The 13763-nt window shown below is 41.1% G+C and overlaps 1 pseudogene; it reads left to right on the forward strand.

The window, feature by feature from the left end:
• Nucleotides 1–13167, forward strand: part of LOC121291256 — a 30018-nt pseudogene extending 16851 nt beyond the window's left edge.
• Nucleotides 13168–13763: the final 596 nt, after the last annotated feature.

Consider the following 13763-nt stretch of genomic DNA (forward strand, 5'->3'; position numbering starts at 1 on the left):
GATTTACCATAATCCTCTCCCTCCAGGTAAACACTGATAGATTTACTGTCATCCTCTCTCCTGGTAAACACTGATAGATTTACCATAATCCTCTCTCTCCTGGTAAACACAGATAGATTTAACATTATCCTCTCTCTATTGGTAAACACTGATAGATTTACCGTAACCCTTCCTCTCCTGGTAAACACAGATAGATTTACCGCAATCCTCTCTCTCCTGGTGAACACTGATACATGTACCTTAATCCTCTCTCTCCTGGTGAACGCTGATAATTTTACCATAATCCTCTCTCTCCTGGTGAACACTGATAGATTTACCATGATCCTCTCTCTCCTGGTAAACATTGATAGATTTACCGTAATCCTCTCTCTGTTGTAGAACACTGATAGATTTACCGTAATTCTCTCTCTCCTGGTGAATACTGACAGATTTACCATAATCCTCTCTCTCCTGGTAAACACTGATAGATTTATCGTAATCCTCTCTCTGTTGTAGAACACTGATAGATTTACCGTAATCCTCTCTCTCCTGGGGAATACTGACAGATTTACCATAATCCTCTCCCTCCAGGTAAACACTGATAGATTTACTGTTATCCTCTCTCCTGGTATACACTGATAGTTTCACGATAATCCTCTCTCTCCTGTTAAACACTGATAGAGTTTCTGTAATCCTCTCCCTCCTGGTAAACACTGATCGATTCATCATAATCCTTTCACTCCTGGTAAAAACTGATAGATTTACCATGATCCTCGGCCTCCTGTTAAACACAGATATTTTTACCATTATCCTCTCTCTCTTGTTAAACACTGATAGATTTACCGTAATCCTCTCTCTCCTGGTGAATACTGACATATTTACCATAATCCTCTCTCTCCTGGTAAACACTGATAGTTTTACCGTAATCCTCTCTCTCCTGGTAAAAGCTGATAGATTTACCGTAATCCTCCCTCTCCTGGTAAACACTGATTGATTTACCGTAATCCTCCCTCTCCTGGTAAACACTGATATATTTACCGTTATCCTCTCTCTCTTGGTAAACACTGATAGATTTATTGTAATCATCTCTCTCCTGTTGAACACTGATAGTTTTACCGTAATCCTCTCTCTTGGTGAACACTGATAGATTTACCGTAATCCTCTCTCTCCTGGTGCACACTGATACATGTACCGTAATCCTCTCTCTCCTGGTGAACGCTGATAGTTTTACCGTAATCTCCTCTCTCCTGCTGAACACTGATAGATTTACCATGATCCTCTCTCTCCTGGTCAACACTGATAGTTTTCCCGTAATCCTCTCTCTCCTGGTGAATACTGACAGATTTACCATAATCCTCTCCCTCCAGGTAAACACTGATAGATTTACTGTCATCCTCTCTCCTGGTAAACACTGATAGATTTACCATAATCCTCTCTCTCCTGGTAAACACAGATAGATTTAACATTATCCTCTCTCTCGGTAAACACTGATAGATTTACCGTGATCCTCTCTCTCCTGGTGAACACTTATAGATTTACCGTAATCCTCTCTCTCCTGGTGAACACTGATACATGTACCTTAATCCTCTCTCTCCTGGTGAACGCTGATAGATTTACCGTAATCCTCTCTCTGTTGTAGAACACTGATAGATTTACCGTAATCCTCTCTCTCCTGTTGAATACTGACAGATTTACCATAATCCTCTCTCTCCTGATAAACACTGATAGATGTACCGTAATCCTATCCCTCCAGGTAAACACTGATAGATTTACTGTCATCCTGTCTCCTGGTAAACACTGATAGATTTACCATAATCCTCTCCCTTCTGGTAATCACTGATAGATTCACCATAATCCTCTGTCTCCTACTAAACAATGATAGATTTATCGTAATCCTCTCTCTCTCCTGGTGAACACTGAAAGATTTACCATAATGCTCTCTCTCTTGGTGAACACTGATAGATTTATTGTAATCATCTGTCTGCTGTTGAACACTGATAGTTTTACCGTAATCCTCTCTCTGTTATAGAACACTGATAGATTTACCGTAATCCTCTCTCTCCTGGTGAATACTGACAGATTTAACATAATCCTCTCCCTCCAGGTAAACACTGATAGATTTACTGTTATCCCCTCTCCTGGTATACACTGATAGTTTCACGATAATCCTCTCTCTCCTGGTAAACACTGATAGAGTTTCCGTAATCCTCTCCCTCCTGGTAAACACTGATAAATTCATCATAATGCTTTCACTCCTGGTAAACACTGATAGATTTACCGTGATCCTCGGCCTCCTGGTAAACACAGATATATATACCATTATCCTCTCTCTCTTGGTAAACACTGATAGATTTATTGTAATCATCTGTCTCCTGTTGAACACTGATAGTTTTACCGTAATCCTCTATCTCTTGGTGAACACTGAAACATTTACCATAATCCTCTCTCTCCTGGTGAACACTGATACATGTACCGTAATCCTCTCTCTCCTGGTGAACGCTGATAGTTTTACCGTAATCTCCTCTCTCCTGCTGAACACTGATAGATTTACCATGATCCTCTCTCTCCTGGTCAACACTGATAGTTTTACCGTAATCCTCTCTCTCCTGGTGAATACTGACAGATTTACCATAATCCTCTCCCTCCAGGTAAACACTGATAGATTTACTGTCATCCTCTCTCCTGGTAAACACTGATAGATTTACCATAATCCCCTCCCTTATGGTAAACACTGATAGATTCACCATACTCCTCTCTCTCCTAGTAAACAATGATAGATTTACCGTAATCCTCTCTCTCCTGCTAAACACTGATAGATTTACAGTAATCCTCTCTCTCCTGGTAAAAACTGATTGTTTTACCATAATCCTCTCTCTCCAGGTAAACACTGATAGATTAACTGTCTTCCTCTCTCACCTGGTGAACACAGAAAGATTTACCGTAATCCTCTCCCTGTTGTGGAACTCTGATAGATTTACCGTAATCCTCTCTCTGTTGTAGAACACTAATAGATTTACCGACATCCTCTCTCTCCTGGTGCATACTGACAGATTTACCATAATCCTCTCGCTCCTCGTAAACACTGCTAGTTTTACCGTAATCCTCTCTCTCCTGGTAAAAACTGATAGATTTACCATAATCCTCTCTCTCCTGGTAAACACTGATAGATTTACTGTCTTCCTCTCTCTCCTGGTGAAGACAGAAAGATTTACCGTAATCCTCTCCCTCCTGATGAACATTGATAGACTTACCGTAATCCTCTCTCTGTTGCGGAACTCTGATAGATTTACTATAATCATCTCTCTCCTGTTGAACACTGATAGTTTTACCGTAATCCTCTCTCTGTTGGAGAACGCTGATAGATTTACCGTAATCCTCTCTCTGTTGTAGAACACTAATAGATTAACCGTAATCCTCTCTATCCTGGTGAATACTGACAGATTTACCATAATCATCTCTCTCCTGGTAAACACTGATAGTTTTACCATAATCCTCTCTCTCCTGGTAAAAACGGATAGATTTACCATAATCCTCTCTCTCCTGGTGAACACTGATAGATTTATCGTAATCCTCTCCTTCCAGGTAAACACTGATAGATTTACCGGAATCCTCTCCGTCCTGGTAAACACTGATCGATTTACCGTAATCCTCCCTCTCCTGGTAAACACAGATATATTTACCATAATCCTCTCTCTCTTGTTAAACACTCATAGATTTACTGTAATCCTCTCTCTCCTGGTGAACACTGATAGACTTACCATGATCCTCTCTCTCCTGGTAAACACTGATAGTTTTACCGTTATCCTCTCTCTCTTGGTGAATACTGACAGATTTACCATAATCCTCTCTCTCCTGGTAAATACTGATAGATTTACCGTAATCCTCTCCCTCCAGGTAAACACTGATAAAATTACTGTCATCCTCTCTCCTGGTAAACACTGATAGATTCACCATAATCCTCTGTCTCCTGGTAAACACTTATAGATTTACCGTAATCCTCTCCCTCCTGGTAAACACTGATAGATTCACCATAGTCCTCTTCCTCCTGATAAACAATGATAAATTTACCGTAATCCTCTCTCTCCTGGTAACCACTGCTAGATTTACCGTAATCCTCTCTCTCCAGGTAAACACTCATAGATTTACTGTCATCCTCTCTCCTGGTAAACACTGATAGATTCACCATAATCCTCTCCCTTCTGGTAAACACTGATCGATTTACAGTAATCCTACCTCTCCTGGGAAACACAGATATATTTACTATAATCCTCTCTCTCTTGTTAAACTCTCATAGATTTACTGTAATCCTCTCTCTCCTGGTGAACACAGAAAGTTTTGCCATAATGCTCTCTCTCCTGGTGAACACTGACAGATTTACCATAATCCACACTCTCCTGGTGAACAGTGATAGATCTACCATTATTCTCTCTTTCCTGGTGAACACTGATAAATTTGCCTTAATCATCTCCCTCCTGGTAAACACTGATAGAATCACCATTATCCTCCCTCTCCTGGTGAACACTAATGGATGTATTGTAATCCTCTCTCTCCTGGTAAACACTGATAGATTTACCGTAATCCTCCATCTCCTGGTAAACACAGATATATTTACCATAATCCTCTCTCTCTTGGTAAACACTGGTAGATTTAGCGTAATCCTTTCTCTGTTGAGGAACTCTGATAGATTTACTGTAATCATCTCTCTGCTGTTGAACACTGATAGTTTTACCGTAATCCTCTCTCTGTTGGAGAACGCTGATAGATTTACCGTAATCCTCTCTCTGTTGTAGAACACTAATAGATTAACCGTAATCCTCTCTCTCCTTGTGAATACTGACAGATTTACCATAATTCTCTCTCTCCTGGTAAACACTGATAGTTTTACCATAATCCTCTCTCTCCTGGTAAAAACGGATAGATTTACCATAATCCTCTCTCTCCTGGTGAACACCGATAGATTTACCATGATCCTCTCTCTCCTGGTAAACACAGATATATTTACCATAATCCTCTCTCTCTTGGTAAACACTGGTAGATTTAGCGTAATCCTTTCTCTGTTGAGGAACTCCGATAGATTTACTGTAATCATCTCTCTCCTGTTGAACACTGATAGTTTTACCGTAATCCTCTCTCTGTTGGAGAACGCTGATAGATTTACCGTAATCCTCTCTCTGTTGTAGAACACTAATAGATTAACCGTAATCCTCTCTCTCCTGGTGAATACTGACAGATTTACCATAATTCTTTCTCTCCTGGTAAACACTGATAGTTTTACCATAATCCTCTCTCTCCTGGTAAGCACTGATAGATTTACCGTAATCCTCTCTCTCCTGGTGAACACCGATAGATTTACCATGATCCTCTCTCTCCTGGTAAACACTGATAGTTTTACCGTGATCCTCTCTCTCCTGGTGAACACTGATAGATTTACCATAATTCTTTCTCTCCTGGTAAACACTGATAGTTTTACCATAATCCTCTCTCTCCTGGTAAGCACTGATAGATTTACCGTAATCCTCTCTCTCCTGGTAAACACAGATATATTTACCATAATCCTCTCTCTCTTGTTAAACACTCATAGATTTACTGTAATCCTCTCTCTCCTGGTGAACACTGATAGATTTACCATGATCCTCTCTCTCCTGGTAAACACTGATAGTTTTACCGTTATCCTCTCTCTCTTGGTGAATACTGACAGATTTACCATAATCCTCTCTCTCCTGGTAAATACTGATAGATTTACCGTAATCCTCTCCCTCCAGGTAAACACTGATAAAATTACTGTCATCCTCTCTCCTGGTAAACACTGATAGATTCACCATAATCCTCTGTCTCCTGGTAAACACTGATAGATTTACCGTAATCCTCTCCCTCCTGGTAAACACTGATAGATTCACCATAGTCCTCTTCCTCCTGGTAAACAATGATAAATTTACCATAATCCTCTCTCTCCTGGTAACCACTGCTAGATTTATCGTAATCCTCTCTCTCCAGGTAAACACTCATAGATTTACTGTCATCTTCTCTCCTGGTAAACACTGATAGATTCACCATAATCCTCTCCCTTCTGGTAAACACTGATCGATTTACAGTAATCCTACCTCTCCTGGGAAACACAGATATATTTACTATAATCCTCTCTCTCTTGTTAAACTCTCATAGATTTACTGTAATCCTCTCTCTCCTGGTGAACACAGAAAGTTTTGCCATAATGCTCTCTCTCCTGGTGAACACTGACAGATTTACCATAATCCACACTCTCCTGGTGAACAGTGATAGATCTACCATTATTCTCTCTCTCCTGGTGAACACTAATAAATTTGCCTTAATCCTCTCCCTCCTGGTAAACACTGATAGAATCACCATTATCCTCCCTTTCCTGGTGAACACTAATGGATGTATTGTAATCCTCTCTCTCCTGGTAAACACTGATAGATTTACCGTAATCCTCCATCTCCTGGTAAACACAGATATATTTACCATAATCCTCTCTCTCTTGGTAAACACTGGTAGATTTAGCGTAATCCTTTCTCTGTTGAGGAACTCTGATAGATTTACTGTAATCATCTCTCTGCTGTTGAACACTGATAGTTTTACCGTAATCCTCTCCCTGTTGGAGAACGCTGATAGATTTACCGTAATCCTCTCTCTGTTGTAGAACACTAATAGATTAACCGTAATCCTCTCTCTCCTGGTGAATACTGACAGATTTACCATAATTCTTTCTCTCCTGGTAAACACTGATAGTTTTACCATAATCCTCTCTCTCCTGGTAAGCACTGATAGATTTACCGTAATCCTCTCTATCCTGGTGAACACCGATAGATTTACCATGATCCTCTCTCTCCTGGTAAACACTGATAGTTTTACCGTGATCCTCTCTCTCCTGGTGAACACTGATAGATTTACCATGATCCTCTCTCTCCTGGTAAACACTGATAGTTTTACCGTAATCCTCTCTCTCCTGGTGAATACTGACAGATTTACCATAATCCTCTCTCTCCTGGTAAATACTGATCAATTTACCGTAATCCTCTCCCTCCAGGTAAACACTGATAGATTTACTGTCATCCTCTCTCCTGGTAAACACTGATAGATTCACCATAATCCTCTGTCTCCTGGTAAACACTGATAGATTTACCGTAATCCCCTCCCTCCTGGTAAACACTGATAGATTCACCATAGTCCTCTTCCTCCTGGTAAACAATGATAAATTTACCGTAATCCTCTCTCTCCTGGTAACCACTGCTAGATTTACCGTAATCCTCTCTCTCCAGGTAAACACTCATAGATTTACTGTCATCCTCTCTCCTGGTAAACACTGATAGATTCACCATAATCCTCTCCCTTCTGGTAAACACTGATCGATTTACAGTAATCCTACCTCTCCTGGGAAACACAGATATATTTACTATAATCCTCTCTCTCTTGTTAAACTCTCATAGATTTACTGTAATCCTCTCTCTCCTGGTGAACACAGAAAGTTTTGCCATAATGCTCTCTCTCCTGGTGAACACTGACAGATTTACCATAATCCACACTCTCCTGGTGAACAGTGATAGATCTACCATTATTCTCTCTCTCCTGGTGAACACTGATAAATTTGCCTTAATGCTGTCTCTCCGGGTAAACACTGATCGATTTACCGTAATCCTCTCCCTCCTGGTAAACACTGATAGAATCACCATTATCCTCCCTCTCCTGGTGAACACTAATGGATGTATTGTAATCCTCTCTCTCCTGGTAAACACTGATAGATTTACCGTAATCCTCCATCTCCTGGTAAACACAGATATATTTACCATAATCCTCTCTCTCTTGTTAAACACTGGTAGTTTTAGCGTAATCTTTTCTCTGTTGAGGAACTCTGATAGATTTACTGTAATCATCTCTCTGCTGTTGAACACTGATAGTTTTACCGTAATCCTCTCTCTGTTGGAGAACGCTGATAGATTTACCGTAATCCTCTCTCTGTTGTAGAACACTAATAGATTAACCGTAATCCTCTCTCTCCTGGTGAATACTGACAGATTTACCATAATTCTCTCTCTCCTGGTAAACACTGATAATTTTACCATAATCCTCTCTCTCCTGGTAAAAACGGATAGATTTACCATAATCCTCTCTCTCCTGGTAAGCACTGATAGATTTACCATGATCCTCTCTCTCCTGGTGAACACCGATAGATTTACCATGATCCTCTCTCTCCTGGTAAACACTGATAGTTTTACCATAATCCTGTCTCTCCTGGTGAACACTGATAGATTTACCATGATCCTCTCTCTCCTGGTAAACACTGATAGTTTTACCGTAATCCTCTCTCTCCTGGTGAATACTGACAGATTTACCATAATCCTCTCTCTCCTGGTAAATACTGATCAATTTACCGTAATCCTCTCCCTCCAGGTAAACACTGATAGATTTACTGTCATCCTCTCTCCTGGTAAACACTGATAGATCACCATAATCCTCTGTCTCCTGGTAAACACTGATAGATTTACCGTAATCCCCTCCCTCCTGGTAAACACTGATAGATTCACCATAGTCCTCTTCCTCCTGGTAAACAATGATAAATTTACCGTAATCCTCTCTCTCCTGGTAACCACTGCTAGATTTACCGTAATCCTCTCTCTCCAGGTAAACACTCATAGATTTACTGTCATCCTCTCTCCTGGTAAACACTGATAGATTCACCATAATCCTCTCCCTTCTGGTAAACACTGATCGATTTACAGTAATCCTACCTCTCCTGGGAAACACAGATATATTTACTATAATCCTCTCTCTCTTGTTAAACTCTCATAGATTTACTGTAATCCTCTCTCTCCTGGTGAACACAGAAAGCTTTGCCATAATGCTCTCTCTCCTGGTGAACACTGACAGATTTACCATAATCCACACTCTCCTGGTGAACAGTGATAGATCTACCATTATTCTCTCTCTCCTGGTGAACACTGATAAATTTGCCTTAATGCTCTCTCTCCGGGTAAACACTGATCGATTTACCGTAATCCTCTCCCTCCTGGTAAACACTGATAGAATCACCATTATCCTCCCTCTCCTGGTGAACACTAATGGATGTATTGTAATCCTCTCTCTCCTGGTAAACACTGATAGATTTACCGTAATCCTCCATCTCCTGGTAAACACAGATATATTTACCATAATCCTCTCTCTCTTGTTAAACACTGGTAGTTTTAGTGTAATCTTTTCTCTGTTGAGGTACTCTGATAGATTTACTGTAATCATCTCTCTGCTGTTGAACACTGATAGTTTTACCGTAATCCTCTCTCTGTTGGAGAACGCTGATAGATTAACCGTAATCCTCTCTCTCCTTGTGAATACTGACAGATTTACCATAATTCTCTCTCTCCTGGTAAACACTGATAATTTTACCATAATCCTCTCTCTCCTGGTAAAAACGGATAGATTTACCATAATCCTCTCTCTCCTGGTAAGCACTGATAGATTTACCATGATCCTCTCTCTCCTGGTGAACACCGATAGATTTACCATGATCCTCTCTCTCCTGGTAAACACTGATAGTTTTACCATAATCCTCTCTCTCCTGGTGAACACTGATAGATTTACCATGATCCTCTCTCTCCTGGTAAACACTGATAGTTTTACCGTAATCCTCTCTCTTCCGGTGAATACTGACAGATTTACCGTAATCCTCTCCCTCCAGGTAAACACTGATAGATTTACTGTCATCCTCTCTCCTGGTAAACACTGATAGATTCACCATAATCCCCTGTCTCCTGGTAAACACTGATAGATTTACCGTAATCCCCTCCCTCCTGGTGAACACTGATAGATTCACCATAGTCCTCTTCCTCCTGGTAAACAATGATAGATTTATCGTAATCCTCTCTCTCCTGGTGAACATTGATAGATTTACCGTAATCCTCTCTCTCCTGGTAACCACTGCTAGATTTACCATAATCCTCTCTCTCCTGGTAAATACTGATCGATTTACCGTAATCCTCTCCCTCCAGGTAAACACTGATAGATTTACAGTAATCCTACCTCTCCTGGGAAACACAGATATATTTACTATAATCCTCTCTCTCTTGTTAAACTCTCATAGATTTACTGTAATCCTCTCTCTCCTGGTGAACACAGAAAGTTTTGCCATAATGCTCTCTCTCCTGGTGAACACTGACAGATTTACCATTATCCTCTCTCTCCTGGTGAACACTGATAAATTTGCCTTAATCCTCTCTCTCCGGGTAAACACTGATAGATTTACCGTAATCCTCTCTGTCCTGTTAAACACTGATAGATTTACTGTAATCCTCTCTCTCCTGGTGAACACTGATAGATTCACCATAATCCTCTCTCTGATGGTAAACCCTGATAGATTTACCATAATCCTCTCTCTCTTTGTAAACAGTGATAAGTTTACCACAATCCTCTCTCTCCTGGTGAACACTGATAGATTCACCATAATCCTCTCTCTGATGGTAAACCCTGATAGATTTACCATAATCCCCTCTCTCCTGCTAAACACGGATAGATTTACTGTTATTCTCCTTCTCCTGGTGAACACGAACAGTGAGGCTGTTATTTTCTCATGTACCGCCTGCTGTCGCTGAGAATTCTCAGTTTAGCACAGGCTCAGAAAATTCCTCTCCCATTTTCAATGCCACAAGTGACTGGAAACCCAGATGGAAGCTCAGTAACTTTCACAGGGATCTCATATTTTTATCATAAACACTTATTTGATCACTCTTAAAGATGAAGTCACTTAAAGTGCATGAGACCGTCAGCCATGAGCATAAAAGGGATTCTCCTATTCTGATCCTACCGACTCCCAATCCTTGGTATTAATTTCTGTTCCTTCTTCAAGTTCAGGGCAGCCTCTGCTGTATAGCAATGACCAACCTGAGATGGCCTGAAACTCATCTCACACAAACCTCTGCCTTTCACCTCGATTGATTTGAACTCAGGTGCCGTCACTGGAAGGTGGGTTTTCTCAGAGGTCTCCCCAGTTTAGTAATAGAGCAACCTTTCCGTTATTGTATGTGCAAAGGAAATTATACCCCCCCACACCCCCCCCACCCCACCCCATGCCTTTGACTTGCACATGGACTCTCCAAGGACTGCAACACGTATCACCGTCCTATAGCCTGTGTGACAGTTGCCAATCTCAGCTCTCATCCATCCTAAGCAGGGAGCAGGCAGACAATACATCATGGTCCCTGGTCCTGATCACTCACCAGTATGGGCACCAGACAGGCTGAAGTGTGATGCCTCCTGCAGTCAAATAATATCTTGCCAACACCTCCTATGCAGATTTATATATGTATATTATAAAATATATATTATAAAATATATGTTCTATATTTATGTATATATGTGGGAAAGGTACTGGATATACTTGGAGGACAAAGAACCAAAACAGGAGAAGGAATAAATCAGGGGAAGAAAAAATATTGATTAAAAAATTAAAAACGTGCCTATGATAATGTAGGGGTTAAGTCATTTTGTAACAGGAGGCATTTTATCAACAAAACAAAAGGGAAAATGTGTCACAATAAAGAGGTGTTGTTACAACAAATGAGAACACTTGTCTTTTTTTTCACTCCTGGAATGATTGTAACATGACCTGATGTAATTTGTAAGGATGAAGGAATTTACTCACTGTCCGTGTTTAACCATTTATCTGCTGATTTCAAAGAATCTAGAATGGCAGGCATTCTTGAGTTTAAAACAAAAAGGGGTTTGTTTTTATTGAGTTAAGAACGCACCAAGGGAACGATATAAATTTTTTAAAAAAGGTAAACCCACATCTCGGCCTTCGCATCGCACACACCAACACACACACCCACAGACAAGCATGAAGAATTACAAGCTATACTGGAGGAGGTTACTTTCTTAGCCAAATTAAAGTTCAATGGAAAAAGCAAAAAAAATTGAGAGTTCACTGTTTATAAGTCCTTTGTTGGTATCTGTGTCTGTGGCAGATTCCTCTCCAACAGTGATGTTGAAACTCTAGGATTTGAAGCCCACATAAACTGTAATTTCTGGAGGCAGTCTTTTTTTTTAACCTAATCCATTTTTTCCAGAAGTTGGTGATTTTTGTACCTGAGGTTCCTTTCATAACCTCCTTGCTTTTGTACTCAACACCTCTCATTATGAAACCTGTGATCACATATGATTTGCACACTCTCAATATGCCCTGCCAGCTTCGAAGATGTGCATGAGGACAGGCTCCTCTGTCTGTGCATGCTATTTGAGAACTGGATTTCAGTATTTTCATGATCCAATGACATTGCATACAATAATATAGGATATACTGCAGAGCAACAGGCTATTCAGCCCAAGCAGTCCATGCTGTTCTTTATGCTCCACTCGAGCCTCCTCCTAACCTTTCTTATGTAACATTATCTGTGTGACTGTCTATTCCCTCTCTCCCATGTGCTTATCTAGGCTTCCCCTTAAATGCATTCATATTATTCGTCCCAACAGCTCCCTGTGGTAGCATGTTCTGCAGCCGCATCACTCTCTTGGTAAAGAAGTTTCTCCTGAATTTCCTCTTGGATTTCTTGGTTTATATTGATGGTCTCTAGTTTAGTCCTTCCAGATTGTAATCAGTTCTTCCAGATGTTGCACGCTTATGATCATCTTCCTACTTGTGTTCCCGCCTCACTCACCCTGGATCCCGGAACCGCACAGCCCAGGCTCATACTGTCCGATGACATGACAGCGGTGCACGTCGGGGACCTGCGGAGAAACCTACCGAATGGCCGGGAGAGGTTCGAGCCCTGCACCTGCGTCCTGAGCAGCCAGGGCTTCGTGTCCGGGAAACATTACTGGGAGGTGGAGGTGGCCAGCAAGACCGACTGGGATTTGGGCTTGGCCCTGGAGACGGCCAAGAGGAAGGGGCAGGTCACACTGATGCCCTCGATCGGCTACTGGACCATATGCCACAGGTACGGGCACACCTATGGGGCCCTGACCGTGCCCTCCACCATCCTCAAACTGACTGCCAAGCCCAGGAAAATTGGAGTCTACCTGGACTATGAGGGAAGACAGCTGTCCTTTTACGATGCCGATGGAATGTCGCATCTCTACACTTTCATTGATACATTCAAGGACAAACTCTTCCCCTTCTTTAACCCCTGGGTGAACAAAAGCAACAGAAGCACCGAGCCTCTTAAGCTGCACCATTTGAAACTCTGATGAGTTAATGGGGCCACATTTTACTGGAGGAATAATACCAGTTCATAGCCACACTATTGTTATTGCACAAATTGCCCAGCAAATTCAGGAGGTTCAGAGTTACGGAGTGAGTTGTGAATCTCCAGAATCTGCTGGTCGATTTATGCTGTTCTGTCATTTTCCTCACCTTACATAGCCTCTCCAATGTTTTTCAGAACTTGCTAGTTATCCACATTAATTCCCCAATAAACTTGCCACGGAAAGTTCGGTATAGGTATTGAATCTAACAATTGTTAATGACATACCAACTTGGCTCCCTTCTGAGTCTTATTCCTGCATGTACATCCGAATATCTTATATATGTGCGTCTGAAAACTGAACACATCCAAAAACCGAATGCTTTTTAATCCTGTTAATAAAGCAATGTAATATTATATTACTGGCGTAATAAGTGTTAACAGGTAAGAATTAGGGTGTGTGAGGGTTTGCAAATGGAGAAACAACCTAGTATTTGTAGGCTATAGCCAGCCTAGGCTTAGGCTAATGGAATGTTAGTAGGCCTAGGCCTACCATATACACGGTAAATCCGAAAACCCAAAATATCTGAATGCCAAAAC

Source organism: Carcharodon carcharias, chromosome 19, assembly GCF_017639515.1.
Source record: "Carcharodon carcharias isolate sCarCar2 chromosome 19, sCarCar2.pri, whole genome shotgun sequence".
Classification (NCBI taxonomy): Eukaryota; Metazoa; Chordata; class Chondrichthyes; order Lamniformes; family Lamnidae; genus Carcharodon; species Carcharodon carcharias.